Source organism: Hippichthys cyanospilos, chromosome 1 (genome assembly GCF_059441005.1).
Source record: "Hippichthys cyanospilos isolate Australia breed blue-spotted pipefish chromosome 1, RoL_Hcya_1.0, whole genome shotgun sequence".
In the NCBI taxonomy this organism is placed as follows: Eukaryota; Metazoa; Chordata; class Actinopteri; order Syngnathiformes; family Syngnathidae; genus Hippichthys; species Hippichthys cyanospilos.
In genome coordinates this window covers 85,905-106,594 of record NC_142369.1, presented here as the reverse complement: position 1 = coordinate 106,594, position 20,690 = coordinate 85,905, and the positions used below count along the sequence as shown (strand labels likewise).

Sequence of the window (20,690 nt, the reverse complement as noted above, 5' to 3'; positions counted from 1 at the left end):
AGCTGATTCAGAGTCGAGTGAACGCCTCATCGGTCTGCCTCTTTCACTTGTTGAAGTCGAGGGCCCTTCCATCGGGTCCTCGTGTTGTTCGGCAGGTCGGTCGATCGTCGATACTTCATCGGTCCCCGAAGGGCTCCGTGATGGGTCCTGGTGTCGGCGTTCTTCTTGAACGTTCTCCATATCCTTCATCAAGGATTTACGTGGTTTGGGAATCGGTCTCTCCAACAGTTCTGAGGGTTCCGTTCCTAAAGTCCGGGTTTCCAAAACCTTCGGCATCGGGGTCCTTTCTGGTCGAGGTTCCCCTTCCATGCCGGTCTCACTTTTCGTTTCAGTTATTCGGTCCTTTTCTTCGGTTTTTCTTCCTAGTCTCAGCAACCTTGAGGCCAAGGTTTGGACAAGATCTCTGACTTCGGTCAAAGTATCTTCATTTTCCAATATTTTCAGACTCCTCCTTGCCCATGACGCCGCTCGGTCCCAAGCGGTTTCCCAATTTTTGTCCAGTATTGACAGTAGGTTGCGGCGGGCGTTGGTGACTCCATTTTGGTAATGTTGTTGCAGAATTAGAGCTGCGTTGTTGGACCATGCTCGGGCGTTTTCTTGTAATAATCGGTTGGTTAGTGCAGTAGTGTCTGCCGGTCTAATTGTTCTTATCAGAAGTGCCTCCGTTCTGTTCAGAAATCCTTTTGTCTCCCCTTCCTTCCGTTCCGATAGTTTGCGTCCATGGTGTGTCATTCTGATGAGTTCAAAGATACATTTTGTTTGTTTCAATGTAGAAACATCCTTCATCGCCGCGTTCGCGGAGTTAGCTTCAGTGGCCCCTGGTAGACTTCGTCTCCTTTTGCGTCGCGTCAGTTGTGTTGAGGTTTCCTCTTGTCTCTGTCTTTTGCGAGGGTGGGGTTCCAAATCCTCTCCCGAAGATTGGTCCACTTGGTCAGAGTCCGGTGAAGTTGCGCGGTTCTTTTCTTTTATGTCACTTTTCTTTGGCATTCGACCTTCATCCCGTCTCTCCCATCTTCTCCCCTTGTCTCGTGCTTTTTTCTGCTCTTGTCCTTTGGTCCAGTTTTTCCCACTCTGAGTCTCAATGCCCCGATTTCTTTGAGGGGCCATGCGTCTGTCTCTGGTCGTTAGATTTGGTTGGGGTGGTTTCTCCCTGTGTCGATCCTGTGATGTCCCCGCTCTCTTTGCGAGGTCTTCCTCCAATTTCCTTTTCTCCTGTCGGGTCTCTCTTTCTTCACGACGGGCGTACTCCGGTGGGGAAGGTGATCTCCGACGGTAACTGTCCGGGATCCTGGGTCGTGTGTATGTCTTGCCGCCTTCTCCATGCCATCCTCCGTCCCCTGATCTGCGTCGTTCGCGGACCGTTCCGTAGGATGATAGTGGTGAAGAGAGTGGTCGCTCGCCACGGATTGGCGGTGGTTCTCTCCATTCCCGCCTGCGTGGTGGGGTAATCTCTCTTCCACGTGAGTCATCGTCAATTTGCGGGTGCCATGTCACACTCCTCCGTGGAATTTCCCGACGATGGTCCTCCGCATCCCGTGATCCGGGATAGAAGCGTCGTGTCTGTTCTCTCGGTCGAGGTTCGTGTGCGTCCTCTGTCATGTATCCACGTTCCCTTTGGTCCATCCATTTCCAGGCACCCTTCCCTTTCAGGGAAGTACGTTTCCACATGTTTTCACGGGTTCCCTGTGGTCGGCCTTCCTCCCGACGTCGTTCCTCTCTTCCCCGTCTAAACATTTTTTTGGTAGGATGATCTGCTTCCGTCGATGTGATTTGGAGTTGTAGGAAAAGAATAGGGAAGATTAGAATCCAGGGGTAAATTATAAGGGAAGAGATGAGACCCATTCACATATATATATATATAAATATATATATATATATACATACACATACACACCTATATATATACATATATATATATATATATATATATATATATATATATATATATATATATACATATACATACACACCTACACATATATACATACATATATAAACACATACATACACCTACATACATACACACCTACACCCACATATACATATATATACACATACATACACATACCTACACATGCATACATATATATATATACACATATATACCCACACATACACACATATATCCATATACACCTATCATTATACATACCCATCCATATACCTTTTTCTACACACCCCCGCACACATCCAAAACATACACTCCTTACCTACCCATATACACGCACAATATATACACACACACTCACCTATATCTAAAAACCACTCACACACCCACCCTCTCTCACACTCCTGCATATCCATACATATATACACCTATCCGTATACACTCCCGCCCATACACACCCACATTCACCTATCCTCCTGTCAACATATCTACATATATACATATATATATATATATATACACATACACATATCTCTACACTCACCTACATATATATATATATATATATATATATATATATATATATAAACCTATATATATACACACACACCCACACACCCATATATATATATATACGCCCCCCCATAATCCTACACATATACATGCACGAACTCTCCCATTCCTACATACTAATCTATTATATTCATGTATAAATGCCTATTGTACCCAAGTATACGTCCAATGCAGATGACCCCATTATGATCGCTCCAGTTGCATTTCAACCTATTTTGTTAATTGTAATCCATCTTCAGCTAGTAGACGGACGACCGTTTTAGTTTTATTTTTATTTTTAAATCATGTTTTAACCTTTATTTTTGTATACATGAGTTCATGCATATACCATATACCTCCATTTCAAACAATCCAAAATCCATCAAAAGGTCCCTTTTCATTTTGTATGGTTCCAATCCACGTTATATCTGTGTCTAATACCTCTCCAGAGCGCTGTACCCCTGATTTTAATCCGTTTTCTTTTTTCATTAAAAATTATTATTAAAGAATATATTAATAAAGGAATGTGTACACTCAGATCCCCAGACGATATTATTATTGATCCGGTATATGTCACTGTAAATAGCCCGCGCTGATACACCAAAGGACTTCGGTGATTGTGCAGGATTGACCGAGTTAAGTTGAGTAGGTTCACTTTATACATAAGAACTCTTTTCTTCATTTTTTCTATTTCACTATTTATAAATTTTTATAAAAGCATTTTTTGTATTCTTTTTTGTTGTTCGTTCACAATGCATATTGTATCTTAACGAGTTACCCGGTTAGAAGTGTTATTGTGTACGGCATTTTGAATTTGCGCAAGGTCGCTAACATGCATCTCTGTGTGTCTTATAAACATACCTCGATATCCCGTTTATGACTCCACGTCACTTTTTCTTATTTCGTCCCGAACCGGAAACGATGCACAATAATCACTTATGTTTGCAAGTTCAAATAATTCGGACAGGTTGGTCGTACCGAGCTCGCTCGTTACACGTGCGTACATGTAATTACGAACTGCGTAACTATCAAAAACGCCCCCCCACGCTACAATACCACCGATATTTTTGTTCCGATGTTCACCTATTCCGGCATTCGGGTCTATAATGCGTTTATTTTACCTTCATTTGTATCCGTCTCACCATCTTTAATCCTGAAACCAATCCATTAGTCATTGATATTTTTTAATTGTTAGTCTTCATGTTAGTACTTCAATCCGAATGTCCCGAAAACATTCGCAATAATAATAACATTTATTTACTCACCCCTTTAGTGTGAGGGAGGAACTTGCCCGTCGTATTCTCCAGATTTTAATGTGTCACGTTTTGTCGTTCATCAATATTATTTTACGGTTTGTGTCTGCCGTTTGATGTCAAGTGGTTTTCGTTGAGCCCCCAATACTTACCTCTCTTCGTTGATATTTCTAATTCGTTCATTGGTAGTTCGTGCCTCTCCATCCTCTGGTCCGTCCCCAGGTGTTGCGGATCGGGTACGTGCACTCCGTGCGAGTCTCCCGAGCCTTTTGCGTCGTGTAATGTTTTTTTTCCTAGTTCTGCGTGGCGTCGCGAAGTGGCGAGTGCGAACGACAGCGGAAAACACCAGTCGAATTGGACGTTGTTTTTATTTATTTTTTATATATATATTTTTTTATTTTTTTATTTATTTTTTTATATTTTTAATCCTTGCAAAAGAAAAAAAGTCTCCTCAGCTTCCGTGCCGCGCTGTCGCGCGTTATCACGGAAGGGTACCGGCAACAGGCTCACTCCACCGTTGGTCGGATCCGCGGTCCCTCGAGGTGCATGCAGTCAGCCAGTGGCGCCAATGACCAGTCAATTTGCGGTTGGGCCGGCCCGTCGTCGCGACGTTTCGGGCGATCTGCCCTTCATCAGGCGACCGAACCGACCCACCAGCTGACTGCCTTTGCAGGAAAGCCCGTAGCGTCGATCCCGGTGAATTAACGGGAGGGATCGTGTTCGCGCGCCGGTTTCCGGGGCAAGACCCGTACGCTCGTTAATTTATGACCTCTCTCCCCGCTGTCGACGTTGTCGCTCTTTCTTCCTCCACCACGATCTCTCGACGGATCCTCCAGCCGATGTTCAAAGGAGTTCTTCTCCGTGGAGTCGCCGTTGCTGCGTCCACACCCCCGTCTTACAGTGATGTCACGTCAACTATTTCAATTGAAAACAATGTACAGGTGTCGGTCCTATTTCCTATTCCGCGAACAAAAACTTTTGCAACACATAACATCCTTTAGCCCGGTTAGCCTGGTAGCTTTTCAAGCTTTCCTCCGGTTAGCTCCAATTTGTTAAACGAAGCGACCTCAAGACGTCCGTTCGTGCTTCGTTGCCCATTCCTTTTATATTGGTTCTATCAATAGTCAGGTAACAGGCTATTCATCCCATACATTATTAGAATCCCATTTTGGGACTACCAGTTTTTTTCTCTCCGTATCAAATTTCGTACAACGTCATATAAACAGTGTTCTCTAAACCGTGAGTCCATTACGGCCAACTAATTGTGTAATCGTACATTCTTATCTTACCTCCTCTCCGCGGTATCCGGTTCTTCACAACTTCGATTTTTGTCTCTTTCATTTCAAAGTATATGTGTTAATTAACTCCATTACCGTGTGCCCGCGTGTAGCCAGCGCCGTCGTTGTTAGCATGTTAGCATCGGCTCGTATCGTGACGGTTCGGTTGCGTAGGTACAATTTAATAACAAACCAGTCTCGTCGAGAAGTATAGCGTCCTACTCCGGAAGCGGAAAGACTCCCTAGCATTTCCGCCTCCGGGTCGTCGCCCCTGGTAACCCGTTTTTGTTTAACCCTCGGCAATCCCTCGTCAAATCCCGTCTCGCCAATCCTATTCGGAGTGGATAACTAATGTTAGTTATTTTGACGCGGTTTCAAAAATCCGTGTGATAATCAATCTTAGTGAATTATTTATTCATAGGCTTTTTGTCAGTGTTAGCGGTGTTGCGTTCGCGTCATATCCGGTGTTTCAAAACGCTTCCGTCTCCAAGTTGTTGCCCCTGGCAACCAATGTTTGTTCGAATTCTAGTTACTAGTCCGTCGGACACCATTAGCCCTCATCTCTGCAGTTATTTATTATTTATTATTGTTAGGGTTTGATCGTTATTTCCAAAAGTCAAACATAATCCGTCGGTGTTTGTAAATTGTTTATTCATGAGATTTTATTCAATATAGACGTTATTGCACTTAATTTGTTTCAGGCGTATCTACTCATTCACGCTTTCGGGTATGAAACCCCCGTTCCTTCCAGTTAGTTGTTCTTTAAGCATATAATCCTAAAACCTGCTTCCCTTTTTGCTGTCGTTCCCCGTAAAAAACTTTTGTCGTAGTATTGAACTCCGCATACGCAATCCTTCGTGTTGTTTCGTTGTTGTCATGACTACGATTACAAACCGGAAACGATCAGTCCCCCTATTCTTTTACGCTTCCGGGTCGTTTCCCCAGGCAACCATAAACTCTAGGTTATCAACCATTTACTCCGGTCCATTTTGTCAAATCCTCCGTCATTTCGTCTATTGTCACAAAATATGTCGTCCTTTCGCCTACTCAAGCGCAATTCCCCCATTGTTATTTCTTATTAAGGACGATTTTTCATTGTTCGAATTCAGGTCTCCTTACGTTCCAATTTTGTCACGCCCCTTTGTTTACAATCCTACGTTCTAACCTCCGCTTACGTAAGTAGCTATTCACTATCTGTTTCAACGTTCTAACGCAGTCTCTCAGTCTTATTTATTATATTCACCCGAGCCGTAAATTGTGAAGGACTTTTCATACCATTTTTTTATCTACATATATATATATATATATATATATATATATATATATATATATATATATATACTTCGTATATAAACCTGTTAATCGGTCAGAACTCCATCGTGGAGTCCGTGTGGTGTTATTGTTGATTACGGGCACCCGTTTTATTCGTGGGTATCACCAACGTCATTTACGTACGCGTTTATCGTGAAACATGTTACGGGTAGAAAGTTCCCCGATTTTATTGTTCCTTTATATAACAAGTTGTCTCACTCCAACAGTTGTGATCCGGATTTTTCGTTTTTGTTGCTTTTGCTATTTTGTTGATCTTTTGATCCCTTTCCAATCGTAACTTTATAATCTCAGGAGTCAGTTGCTGCGTTTTGCACGAACGCAACTCCATCGTTGAATCGTCAAAGGATATTATATCTTACTTTTTATTTTTTTATTTTTTATTTTTATTAGTCCTTATTATTTATTATACATTATTTATTTATTTTTTATTTATTTTCTCTTCTTTCGATACATTTAAATATCTTTCTTTATTTTGTTAATCTCCAATTTTTGTCGGGGGTCCGAAATGCCTTGTTTCATCCCATCACTCCCGTTCGTTATGTAATTTGCGTAAGTTGTCAATCTGATACGTCTATGTGAGCCGTGTCCACGTCATTAACCAAGTATTATTCTCATGTGTAGCGTGTCGTTATTTACATTATAGTTTTAAGTCTTTTTTTGTGTTATTTTGTACGAACGTCCCCATGTCAACTACGTCATTTATTATGTCCCGTTTTATTTCCGAAATCTTATCTATGATGTTCTCATTTTGCGTATCGTCTCCCTCAATTATCTATACGCCCCCCATATCTGTTTTTGTGTCCGTAAAACCGTGGATATACGTAAATGTGTTCCGTTCAATAAAAACCTCTATATAAGATCTCATTTTACATTATTTTGTCTTTTTTTCTTTTTTTCTTTTACTTGCTATTCACCCAGGACTAAAACAACTTGCAAGTAAACATTCATATACACATCGTGCTAAGAACAGTAGAAACAAAACATTCTTTCCAAAATGGATGGGGGTTTGTTCGGTAGTGGTTAGAGGGGGAGCAGAAAGAAGAGAAGAGAGAAGAAAAGGAATTTTTGTAGAAAGATCAAAAGGATTCATTACTTACCCGGGTCTCCATTCCTTTCATTTTTTAATGACTCTTAATATCCTTTTCTTTTCGAGATGGTGTTGAATATTTGCCTTTTTGGATGGTATTCATAATTCCTTTCAATTTTTAGGTCAGATTCTCTTATGATGGATTGGTACTTACCCCTCGGTGTCGAAAGGATGATGCAGCCACATGGTTTCTCCACTTTTTTTCTTTTTTCTCTCTTTAGTTTTCTCTTACCCACGTTTACTGTCTCATTTCTTCAGGTTTTCTGTCCCGCTCTCGAAGTCCATTTTTTTGGAGATATTCATCACTCCTGTCCGAGATCCTCTCTCCTTCCTCTTGTTCTTTCAAGGTTTCATCCAGGTACTCCTTATCCTCCACTTCCTCGAATTCGGTGATGTATCTTCCTTGCGTTCCTTTACTTCCTGAGCCTTTTTTGACACCAGCTTTTCACTCAGGGAATGGTAAGGGTGAACCCCCATGTCCGCCCGCTGGGACCTGGCTGGTTAGGTTTTTGTAAAGATTAGAGCGAGATCCGGGTCTCCCCGAATCTCGATGTGCACTCTCCGCTACCGGGGGATCATAGGAGTCTCACACCAATCACCATAACAACCCACCTGAAGCCAGGGGGTCGCCCCGTGTCCGGCCTTTTGTGTCTTTCCCTGACCGTGGGGTTCCTCCCATTTTTCATAATAAACGGGAGTGCCCGGAGTCTGTTTGGCTCGGTCTTCTTTTAGATTTCACCATTTAGTCCGAGATCCGGTCTTGGGACCTTCAGACCATGTTGGTTCCTCCGGTGGCTGTTTCATCTCTTTCATCCGTTGCCTCGTGTGTGCGTCGTTATCTGTCTTTTGCCGATGATTACCGTTTTCTCCTCCTCCATTTCTCATCATCTCTCCAAGTTGTCTTTCCCTGGTTTTGGGTATCCAGTTCAGGAATTTTTGTCATTGCGGTCGTCCCCTGAAATTTCACCTTCCTTGATGTTCCCAATTCTCATCCCTTCTCCACTAGGAGAATGGAGATTGAGATTACGGGATGGTTTTAAGACCATAATCCGGGGACAGGGTCCAGACTGAAGGTGGAAAGTAAGGTCAAGATACCGTGAGTCAGTGATCGGAGAAGAGAAACGAAAAAGAAAAAGAAAAAAAGAGAAAGACAGAAGAGAAAGGAAAAGAAAAAAGAGAAAAGAGAGAGAGAGAGAGAGAGAGAGAGAGAGAGGGAGAGGAAACAAGCGAGGGGGGGGGGGGGGGGGGGGGGGGTTTTGCTTTTCGTTGTTGTTTTGTTTGTTTGGTTTATTTTGTTCAAAAATGGCGAATCAATTTTATTTTTCTTGGATCATTATTCGTAAAAAATTCAAACATTTTTTATTTATTATTACCTGAATTTTTTGTTTATATATTTATTCATTAATTTTTTATTCTTTTATTTTTTTATTTTTTTTTATTTTTGTCTTATTTATCTTTGTACTAATTTATTTCTACATACCTGTATTTATTTATTTATATTTATATTTACTTAATTATTTATTTATTTAATTAATTAATTAGTGTTTCAATATTACATGGAAAGTTGAAAATCCGTTTGTATTGTTCAGGTTGGGAGTTAGGTTTGGTCTAATGGTTGAGATTAGAAAGCGGTAGGGGCCGGGGTAGTTTTCAAGATCTCCCCCCAAAAAAAGGAAATATTTTTTATATTTTCTATATATATAAAATATGTTTTTGGGTTGGGGATTAGGGCTTAAGATCGAAGGTTGAGTTTAGGAAGAAGGTCGGGGTGGGGAAGTAGAAAAGAAAAGAAAAGACAAAACCGGGTGGAGGGGGGGGGGGGGGGGGGGGGGTTATTTTTTAGGGAACCGAGATTGGTTGGGTTTAGTGCCCAGAACTTGAATGCAAACCACGTCAACTCGGGTTGGGATTTAGGTCGTTTGTCCGATGATTGGGTATAGGATCGAAGGTTGAGTTTAGGAAAAGGGTCAGGGTGGAGAGTCCGAAAAGGAGAACGGGGTTCTTTAATTTTTAGAAAACGAGGTTGGTTGGATTTAGAGCCTAGAATTTGACTATGAATCCCTTTTGTTGGGGGGTTTTTTTTTTTTTTTTTTTTTTTTTTTTTTTTTTTTGGCCGGAGTCCGATGGTTGAGATTGGGAAAGGTAGGTGCCGGACCCAAATTCGTATTAATTTCCGTAGGGTGAAGGGGTTGTGTTTAGGAAAATGAACTGAAATTAAGGTTGGGGATTAGGGCTGGAGTAAAAGGGTTGAATTTAGGCAAGGGATTCAAGTTGTTGTGGCGTCAAAGTGTCTACAACATTACGTATAATTAAAATTGAGTCAAGCGGAACAAAATTCCATTAGAATAAGGTCAAGATGGCACTCCGAAGGTTGGCCTTTTAGGCAAAAACGAGATAAAAGCGAGTCCCGGTGGAGCCGGGTTGGGATTAGGCCATCCCGGATGATAATTAAGTCTCGAGTGGGATTGGGATTTTAGGTAATCCGGTCAAGCGCACATGGTTAAACCGAATAGGTCGGAACGGGGAAGCTGGATATATAGGGAACTGAGTAAATCCAGTAATAACTCACCTGAAGTTAGAGCCCGGGCTCAAAGGTCGAGCAAGAGAGAAGGAAAGGATTGGAGTATGCTGGGATCTTTTAAGAAGAACCTCAAACTCCATTGAAAATTTAATAACCTAGCTTAAGATGAAGGTTGCAGTTCCGTTCGGAGTCCGCCAATTTGGTTTAGGAAAGGACCATTTGAGCAGGTCCTGAAGTAGTGTTTCCGTTTCATGTCCCGTTTGGGTCCTCTTTGGAGTCCAAGTTTCTTAGTGTAGGGCGCATTCCGGGGACCATGTTTTTCCTTTTTCATCCGTCTCGGTTCTCGTTCATATGTTGTGGTGTCCGTTGTTTACTCCCGGTGCTGTCCCGTTGCCTCCTGATCCTATTCATTCAGTCCAAATGGGTATCGAGTGTTGAGTTTCTGAATCCATTCCCTTTCAGTTCTTCTCCGTTCCTCCCGGTTCCATAATGGTCCCACCTGTAACACTCTGAATTTGAGATGTTGCAGTCCATGTGTTCTGAAGTGTTGTACTATTTTTGTGTGGCTTTTTTGTCCTCGTCTGATACAGTACAGGTGTTGATACAGACGCGTCCGGGCCGAGTTGCCCGTCTCCCCCACATACTTCATCTTACATTTTACACAGATGATCAGGTAGACACAGTTCATCCGATGTGGTTCCCGAATCGGAGGTAGTTTGACAATTTGACCCGTGCGGCTGTTCTCCACAAAGCTTAGTACGATTTCCCGTTCCGATCGTCCTCGTCTCACAGGGTTTGTAGGAACCATTTTACTCCGTACCAACAGGTCCCCCAGATTGGGATTTTTCCTGTAGGCCGCGATAAGTTTTCGGTCCCCCCAGCCCATCATAGGTTCGAGGATGGAGCTGAAGTTACGTTTGCATCCGCCGGTCAAAAACCTACTCTGGCCCGAGAATGTTGTAACTAAAGGGATGCAGTCTTCCTTTTTGGGTTGTGCCAGTGGTTCAGAATTCCGGAATGTTTTGCGGGCCCTTTTCAGTTCGGTTCTTTTGTATCCTCTTTGTCTTAACACCCGGAACAGTGTCTCCGTCGCCTCCCGGAAATCTTCTTCTCGACTGCAGATTCTGTGGAACCGGAGTAACTGGGATTTGATGATTGACCTGAAGGTGTGTTGTGGGTGCCAGCTTGTTCTCCATAACAAGGCGTGTGTGTCTGTTTCCTTGAAATGTACCTTGAAATCCAAAGTTGTCGTAGTCTGAAAGTTCGGCCCTTTGAAAGTCGTTACGTCCAAGAAATCCACGTTGGTGTTACTTGATGTCGCCTTTATTGTTATGGATGCATGGAAGGTATTCAGATGCTTCGTGAACACCTCAAATTCACTCTGTTCATGTGGCCAAATACCCCAAATATCATCCAAGAACCGATAGTAGTGTAATGGTTTCTTGGTCGCTGCGGCCAAAGCCGCTTCTTCCCAGTGTGCCATATAAATGTTCGCATATGATGGGGCGAATTTCTTACCCATCGCCGTGCCGCAAATCTGTAGGAAATATTCTGAATCAAATTCAAAATCATTTCTTGTCAGATTTATTTCAAGTAGCTTGATCAATGCGTCATCCGGTCTACCAGGGTCAGGGTATTTGGCCATGAACTGTCTTACCGCATGGATGCCCGCTGTTGTCTCTATGTTTGTGTACAGGCTATCCACATCGATGGTGAAAAGGAGTGAGTTCTGTGGGATTTGGAGACCCCTGATCTTCTCCAGGAAATCGTATGTGTCTTTTATGTAGCTACTGTGTCTCGTAGAGAGTGGGTTGAGATGGAACTCAAGGTATTCCGCCACTCTGTACGTCTCACTGCCACAGTCTGACACTATTGGACGACCCGGAGGAATCAGGAAAGGTTTACTCCATGTCTCCGGTTTCTTGTGTATCTTTGGAAGTAAGTAGAAGAGACGGGGCCTGGGATCCGAATCCCCGCGGAGATATTTCAATTGCTTACCATCAATATACCCTCCATTCTTCATTCCTTCCAAAATCTCTTTCACCATGGGTACTGTTTCCCAGAATATGGGGCCCTCTAATTTGCGGTAGTATTTGGGGTTGTTTAGTTGTCTGCGGGCTTCCCACACGTATCTGTCCCTCCCCATGACTACCACCACGCTCCCTTTGTCAGCCGGTTTAACGATTATTCTGGTGTCCCTTTTCAGTTGTTTGAGTGCTACCATTTCATCCGTCGAAAGATTGGACCGGTCTTTAACCGACCAGTTCATCTCGTTCCAAATCCCCTGGTCCGCCTCGATCATCGCCCACACTCTGGGTGGTATACTGCCCCGTGCGGGGGTCCAGTCCGACCCTGTCGTGAAGGGTGTCCGTTGGCGCGATCGTACGTACCTGAATCTGGCTGCCAGTTTCACTCTTCGGTGATATGTTTGTAAGTCCAGTAGCGATTGGGATCGTCGGTGTCTGTGCTTACCTCGTGATGGGACAAAGGTCAGGCCTTTCATCAAGAGTTGTTTTTGTGCTCCTGTCAAGGTGAAGTCATCCGCCAAGATTAGAATTCCATCCTCTATCCTTGCACTCTGGATCGTTTCGGAGGCTCGATGTTGATGTTGTCCGTACTCCACCAGTCGTTGTGGTCCGATATCCTCCGCTGTGATCGATCTCCTCATAACCTGCGGGAGTAGTCGCTCACCTTCCTTGTTCCCGGAACCGAGTGGTCCGGATCTCCGGCCTCTCTCTCCCGTAGCATCGTCGAACTCACCGGTCCTCTTCAATGTTGTGGGTGCAGTCGCTTCTGGTTGAACTGGATGTCTCTTTTGGATTTGTTGTTGACCCTGTGTGAATCTGGATGTCCCAGCTGTCGTCTCCCCTCGTCGTTGTTGTGTCATTGTCGTTATACTTTTGTCAGGTTTTTTGGTTAGCATCATGACCTTACAACCGGGAGTCAGGTGAACACCCGTCACCCCCGACGTGATCTCCCTCCCCCCACCCCTGTGATTTCCCCCCACATGTGTAGTGTTGCAACAGCACTCACCTTGTGTTGACGTCGACGCCGCGTCCATCCGCGATGGTCGGTCCAGTTGAGAGCGTTGGTCAAGGAACGCTGTCCAATGTCGCAGCATGCGCTTTGCCGTTTCCTGCGTCCAGTGGATCATGTCCCAACCGGTTCCAAAATCCTCCACTGGCAGCATCGGTATATAAGAACAGTGCGACATTATATATTTGTTGATTAATTCCAGTGTGTTCTTTTGTTCCAACGGGAGGTTTGGTGAGAAATTGACCAACGGGACCCAAACTCGTGCAGATGGAAACCTATTGCTCGCTACTCTGTGGGCACGCTGCAATTGTTTGAATGCTGTGAGGTGGGCCGATTGGGACCTGTTGTTAATCCCAGCGGCTAGAACCACTACTCTTACGCCTTCCGAGGTTGGACATTTCTCCAGGATGGAGGCCAGGTGTCTAAAATTCGCACCCGGAAAACTATCTATTTGTAAATCCGGTGTTTGAAAGTCCGGGAACCTGGCCAGGTTGGAGTCTCCCAAAATGATCCTCGGTTTGTGGAGGGTCAGTTTCCATTCCTGGATCTTCTTGAGGCTGTGTAGATGGCGCGTCACCATACGGAGTGGACGAGTCTTCGCCACCTGAGAGGACGGATGTTGGAATGATGTTCTGGCTGCCCCGTCACTCTCCTCCTCCATCGCCATGGTTGAAACGACTTCACACGTTTCACTTGATCTCCCGTCATCATCCCGGTTCAACGGGGATGTCGGTTTTGCGGTGGAGATTTCCAGGAATTCGTTGTCACTCCAATGTCCACTCCATAGATCATCTTGGCTCCTTTCTTCCGAATCCTCTTTTCGTTCCCCCTGGATGAAGACTGTTTCGTTCTTCTTTTTGTCGAACGACGGATTTCCGACCTCAGTGTTATCTTCTTCCGAACTTTCACTTATTTCTCGAGATTCTCGGGTCTGGTCCCGTGGTGGTTCAATCGGTTTCTCTCGAAGGTGTCTTGGTTCCTCTCTGTTTTGGGAGTTCCAGGGCTGTTCCTCATTTTCTCCCTTCCGTGCCTCTTCTTCCCAGTCTATCCGGTCAATCAAGTCACAGTCCTCCTCCAGATCCATCATAAGTCTTTCCCATTCTTCCTCAGCTGATTCAGAGTCGAGTGAACGCCTCATCGGTCTGCCTCTTTCACTTGTTGAAGTCGAGGGCCCTTCCATCGGGTCCTCGTGTTGTTCGGCAGGTCGGTCGATCGTCGATACTTCATCGGTCCCCGAAGGGCTCCGTGATGGGTCCTGGTGTCGGCGTTCTTCTTGAACGTTCTCCATATCCTTCATCAAGGATTTACGTGGTTTGGGAATCGGTCTCTCCAACAGTTCTGAGGGTTCCGTTCCTAAAGTCCGGGTTTCCAAAACCTTCGGCATCGGGGTCCTTTCTGGTCGAGGTTCCCCTTCCATGCCGGTCTCACTTTTCGTTTCAGTTATTCGGTCCTTTTCTTCGGTTTTTCTTCCTAGTCTCAGCAACCTTGAGGCCAAGGTTTGGACAAGATCTCTGACTTCGGTCAAAGTATCTTCATTTTCCAATATTTTCAGACTCCTCCTTGCCCATGACGCCGCTCGGTCCCAAGCGGTTTCCCAATTTTTGTCCAGTATTGACAGTAGGTTGCGGCGGGCGTTGGTGACTCCATTTTGGTAATGTTGTTGCAGAATTAGAGCTGCGTTGTTGGACCATGCTCGGGCGTTTTCTTGTAATAATCGGTTGGTTAGTGCAGTAGTGTCTGCCGGTCTAATTGTTCTTATCAGAAGTGCCTCCGTTCTGTTCAGAAATCCTTTTGTCTCCCCTTCCTTCCGTTCCGATAGTTTGCGTCCATGGTGTGTCATTCTGATGAGTTCAAAGATACATTTTGTTTGTTTCAATGTAGAAACATCCTTCATCGCCGCGTTCGCGGAGTTAGCTTCAGTGGCCCCTGGTAGACTTCGTCTCCTTTTGCGTCGCGTCAGTTGTGTTGAGGTTTCCTCTTGTCTCTGTCTTTTGCGAGGGTGGGGTTCCAAATCCTCTCCCGAAGATTGGTCCACTTGGTCAGAGTCCGGTGAAGTTGCGCGGTTCTTTTCTTTTATGTCACTTTTCTTTGGTATTCGACCTTCATCCCGTCTCTCCCATCTTCTCCCCTTGTCTCGTGCTTTTTTCTGCTCTTGTCCTTTGGTCCAGTTTTTCCCACTCTGAGTCTCAATGCCCCGATTTCTTTGAGGGGCCATGCGTCTGTCTCTGGTCGTTAGATTTGGTTGGGGTGGTTTCTCCCTGTGTCGATCCTGTGATGTCCCCGCTCTCTTTGCGAGGTCTTCCTCCAATTTCCTTTTCTCCTGTCGGGTCTCTCTTTCTTCACGACGGGCGTACTCCGGTGGGGAAGGTGATCTCCGACGGTAACTGTCCGGGATCCTGGGTCGTGTGTATGTCTTGCCGCCTTCTCCATGCCATCCTCCGTCCCCTGATCTGCGTCGTTCGCGGACCGTTCCGTAGGATGATAGTGGTGAAGAGAGTGGTCGCTCGCCACGGATTGGCGGTGGTTCTCTCCATTCCCGCCTGCGTGGTGGGGTAATCTCTCTTCCACGTGAGTCATCGTCAATTTGCGGGTGCCATGTCACACTCCTCCGTGGAATTTCCCGACGATGGTCCTCCGCATCCCGTGATCCGGGATAGAAGCGTCGTGTCTGTTCTCTCGGTCGAGGTTCGTGTGCGTCCTCTGTCATGTATCCACGTTCCCTTTGGTCCATCCATTTCCAGGCACCCTTCCCTTTCAGGGAAGTACGTTTCCACATGTTTTCACGGGTTCCCTGTGGTCGGCCTTCCTCCCGACGTCGTTCCTCTCTTCCCCGTCTAAACATTTTTTTGGTAGGATGATCTGCTTCCGTCGATGTGATTTGGAGTTGTAGGAAAAGAATAGGGAAGATTAGAATCCAGGGGTAAATTATAAGGGAAGAGATGAGACCCATTCACATATATATACATATATATATATATACATACACATACATATATAAATATATATATATATATATATATACATACATACACATACACACCTATATATATACATATATATATACATACATATATATATATATATATATATATATATACATATACATACACACCTACACATATATACATACATATATAAACACATACATACACCTACATACATACACACCTACACCCACATATACATATATATACACATACATACACATACCTACACATGCATACATATATATATATACACATATATACCCACACATACACACATATATCCATATACACCTATCATTATACATACCCATCCATATACCTTTTTCTACACACCCCCGCACACATCCAAAACATACACTCCTAACCTACCCATATACACGCACAATATATACACACACACTCACCTATATCTAAAAACCACTCACACACCCACCCTCTCTCACACTCCTGCATATCCATACATATATACACCTATCCGTATACACTCCCGCCCATACACACCCACATTCACCTATCCTCCTGTCAACATATCTACATATATACATATATATATATATATACACATACACATATCTCTACACTCACCTACATATATATATACATATATATATATATATATATATAAACCTATATATATACACACACACCCACACACCCATATATATATATATACGCCCCCCCATAATCCTACACATATACATGCACGAACTCTCCCATTCCTACATACTAATCTATTATATTCATGTATAAATGCCTATTGTACCCAAGTATACGTCCAATGCAGATGACCCCATTATGATCGCTCCAGTTGCATTTCAACCTATTTTGTTAATTGTAATCCATCTTCAGCTAGTAGACGGACGACCGTTTTAGTTTTATTTTTATTTTTAAATCATGTTTTAACCTTTATTTTTGTATACATGAGTTCATGCATATACCATATACCTCCATTTCAAACAATCCAAAATCCATCAAAAGGTCCCTTTTCATTTTGTATGGTTCCAATCCACGTTATATCTGTGTCTAATACCTCTCCAGAGCGCTGTACCCCTGATTTTAATCCGTTTTCTTTTTTCATTAAAAATTATTATTAAAGAATATATTAATAAAGGAATGTGTACACTCAGATCCCCAGACGATATTATTATTGATCCGGTATATGTCACTGTAAATAGCCCGCGCTGATACACCAAAGGACTTCGGTGATTGTGCAGGATTGACCGAGTTAAGTTGAGTAGGTTCACTTTATACATAAGAACTCTTTTCTTCATTTTTTCTATTTCACTATTTATAAATTTTTATAAAAGCATTTTTTGTATTCTTTTTTGTTGTTCGTTCACAATGCATATTGTATCTTAACGAGTTACCCGGTTAGAAGTGTTATTGTGTACGGCATTTTGAATTTGCGCAAGGTCGCTAACATGCATCTCTGTGTGTCTTATAAACATACCTCGATATCCCGTTTATGACTCCACGTCACTTTTTCTTATTTCGTCCCGAACCGGAAACGATGCACAATAATCACTTATGTTTGCAAGTTCAAATAATTCGGACAGGTTGGTCGTACCGAGCTCGCTCGTTACACGTGCGTACATGTAATTACGAACTGCGTAACTATCAAAAACGCCCCCCCACGCTACAATACCACCGATATTTTTGTTCCGATGTTCACCTATTCCGGCATTCGGGTCTATAATGCGTTTATTTTACCTTCATTTGTATCCGTCTCACCATCTTTAATCCTGAAACCAATCCATTAGTCATTGATATTTTTTAATTGTTAGTCTTCATGTTAGTACTTCAATCCGAATGTCCCGAAAACATTCGCAATAATAATAACATTTATTTACTCACCCCTTTAGTGTGAGGGAGGAACTTGCCCGTCGTATTCTCCAGATTTTAATGTGTCACGTTTTGTCGTTCATCAATATTATTTTACGGTTTGTGTCTGCCGTTTGATGTCAAGTGGTTTTCGTTGAGCCCCCAATACTTACCTCTCTTCGTTGATATTTCTAATTCGTTCATTGGTAGTTCGTGCCTCTCCATCCTCTGGTCCGTCCCCAGGTGTTGCGGATCGGGTACGTGCACTCCGTGCGAGTCTCCCGAGCCTTTTGCGTCGTGTAATGTTTTTTTTCCTAGTTCTGCGTGGCGTCGCGAAGTGGCGAGTGCGAACGACAGCGGAAAACACCAGTCGAATTGGACGTTGTTTTTATTTATTTTTTATATATATATTTTTTTATTTTTTTATTTATTTTTTTATATTTTTAATCCTTGCAAAAGAAAAAAAGTCTCCTCAGCTTCCGTGCCGCGCTGTCGCGCGTTATCACGGAAGGGTACCGGCAACAGGCTCACTCCACCGTTGGTCGGATCCGCGGTCCCTCGAGGTGCATGCAGTCAGCCAGTGGCGCCAATGACCAGTCAATTTGCGGTTGGGCCGGCCCGTCGTCGCGACGTTTCGGGCGATCTGCCCTTCATCAGGCGACCGAACCGACCCACCAGCTGACTGCCTTTGCAGGAAAGCCCGTAGCGTCGATCCCGGTGAATTAACGGGAGGGATCGTGTTCGCGCGCCGGTTTCCGGGGCAAGACCCGTACGCTCGTTAATTTATGACCTCTCTCCCCGCTGTCGACGTTGTCGCTCTTTCTTCCTCCACCACGATCTCTCGACGGATCCTCCAGCCGATGTTCAAAGGAGTTCTTCTCCGTGGAGTCGCCGTTGCTGCGTCCACACCCCCGTCTTACAGTGATGTCACGTCAACTATTTCAATTGAAAACAATGTACAGGTGTCGGTCCTATTTCCTATTCCGCGAACAAAAACTTTTGCAACACATAACATCCTTTAGCCCGGTTAGCCTGGTAGCTTTTCAAGCTTTCCTCCGGTTAGCTCCAATTTGTTAAACGAAGCGACCTCAAGACGTCCGTTCGTGCTTCGTTGCCCATTCCTTTTATATTGGTTCTATCAATAGTCAGGTAACAGGCTATTCATCCCATACATTATTAGAATCCCATTTTGGGACTACCAGTTTTTTTCTCTCCGTATCAAATTTCGTACAACGTCATATAAACAGTGTTCTCTAAACCGTGAGTCCATTACGGCCAACTAATTGTGTAATCGTACATTCTTATCTTACCTCCTCTCCGCGGTATCCGGTTCTTCACAACTTCGATTTTTGTCTCTTTCATTTCAAAGTATATGTGTTAATTAACTCCATTACCGTGTGCCCGCGTGTAGCCAGCGCCGTCGTTGTTAGCATGTTAGCATCGGCTCGTATCGTGACGGTTCGGTTGCGTAGGTACAATTTAATAACAAACCAGTCTCGTCGAGAAGTATAGCGTCCTACTCCGGAAGCGGAAAGACTCCCTAGCATTTCCGCCTCCGGGTCGTCGCCCCTGGTAACCCGTTTTTGTTTAACCCTCGGCAATCCCTCGTCAAATCCCGTCTCGCCAATCCTATTCGGAGTGGATAACTAATGTTAGTTATTTTGACGCGGTTTCAAAAATCCGTGTGATAATCAATCTTAGTGAATTATTTATTCATAGGCTTTTTGTCAGTGTTAGCGGTGTTGCGTTCGCGTCATATCCGGTGTTTCAAAACGCTTCCGTCTCCAAGTTGTTGCCCCTGGCAACCAATGTTTGTTCGAATTCTAGTTACTAGTCCGTCGGACACCATTAGCCCTCATCTCTGCAGTTATTTATTATTTATTATTGTTAGGGTTTGATCGTTATTTCCAAAAGTCAAACATAATCCGTCGGTGTTTGTAAATTGTTTATTCATGAGATTTTATTCAATATAGACGTTATTGCACTTAATTTGTTTAAGGCGTATCTACTCATTTACGCTTTCGGGTATGAAACCCCCGTTCCTTCCAGTTAGTTGTTCTTTAAGCATATAATCCTAAAACCTGCTTCCCTTTTTGCTGTCGTTCCCCGTAAAAAACTTTTGTCGTAGTATTGAACTCCGCATACGCAATCCTTCGTGTTGTTTCGTTGTTGTCATGACTACGATTACAAACCGGAAACGATCAGTCCCCCTATTCTTTTACGCTTCCGGGTCGTTTCCCCAGGCAACCATAAACTCTAGGTTATCAACCATTTACTCCGGTCCATTTTGTCAAATCCTCCGTCATTTCGTCTATTGTCACAAAATATGTCGTCCTTTCGCCTACTCAAGCGCAATTCCCCCATTGTTATTTCTTATTAAGGACGATTTTTCATTGTTCGAATTCAGGTCTCCTTACGTTCCAATTTTGTCACGCCCCTTTGTTTACAATCCTACGTTCTAACCTCCGCTTACGTAAGTAGCTATTCACTATCTGTTTCAACGTTCTAACGCAGTCTCTCAGTCTTATTTATTATATTCACCCGAGCCGTAAATTGTGAAGGACTTTTCATACCATTTTTTTATCTACATATATATATATATATATATATATATATATATATACATATATATATATATATACTTCGTATATAAACCTGTTAATCGGTCAGAACTCCATCGTGGAGTCCGTGTGGTGTTATTGTTGATTACGGGCACCCGTTTTATTCGTGGGTATCACCAACGTCATTTACGTACGCGTTTATCGTGAAACATGTTACGGGTAGAAAGTTCCCCGATTTTATTGTTCCTTTATATAACAAGTTGTCTCACTCCAACAGTTGTGATCCGGATTTTTCGTTTTTGTTGCTTTTGCTATTTTGTTGATCTTTTGATCCCTTTCCAATCGTAACTTTATAATCTCAGGAGTCAGTTGCTG

At 43.6% G+C, this 20,690-nt stretch overlaps 2 long non-coding RNA genes across 2 annotated transcripts; both read right to left on the bottom strand.

Moving 5' to 3' along the window:
* Positions 1 to 4,047: 4,047 nt before the first annotated feature.
* LOC148428445 (uncharacterized) lies at positions 4,048 to 8,580 on the bottom strand. Its single transcript, XR_015866055.1, has 2 exons — positions 4,983 to 8,580; positions 4,048 to 4,608 (listed from the first exon to the last, which is right to left on the bottom strand). It is a non-coding gene; the product is annotated as an uncharacterized LOC148428445 (long non-coding RNA).
* A 9,549-nt stretch (positions 8,581 to 18,129) lies between these two features.
* LOC148428444 (uncharacterized) lies at positions 18,130 to 20,357 on the bottom strand. The gene is made up of 2 exons (XR_015866543.1): positions 19,065 to 20,357; positions 18,130 to 18,690 (listed from the first exon to the last, which is right to left on the bottom strand). It is a non-coding gene; the product is annotated as an uncharacterized LOC148428444 (long non-coding RNA).
* Positions 20,358 to 20,690: the final 333 nt, after the last annotated feature.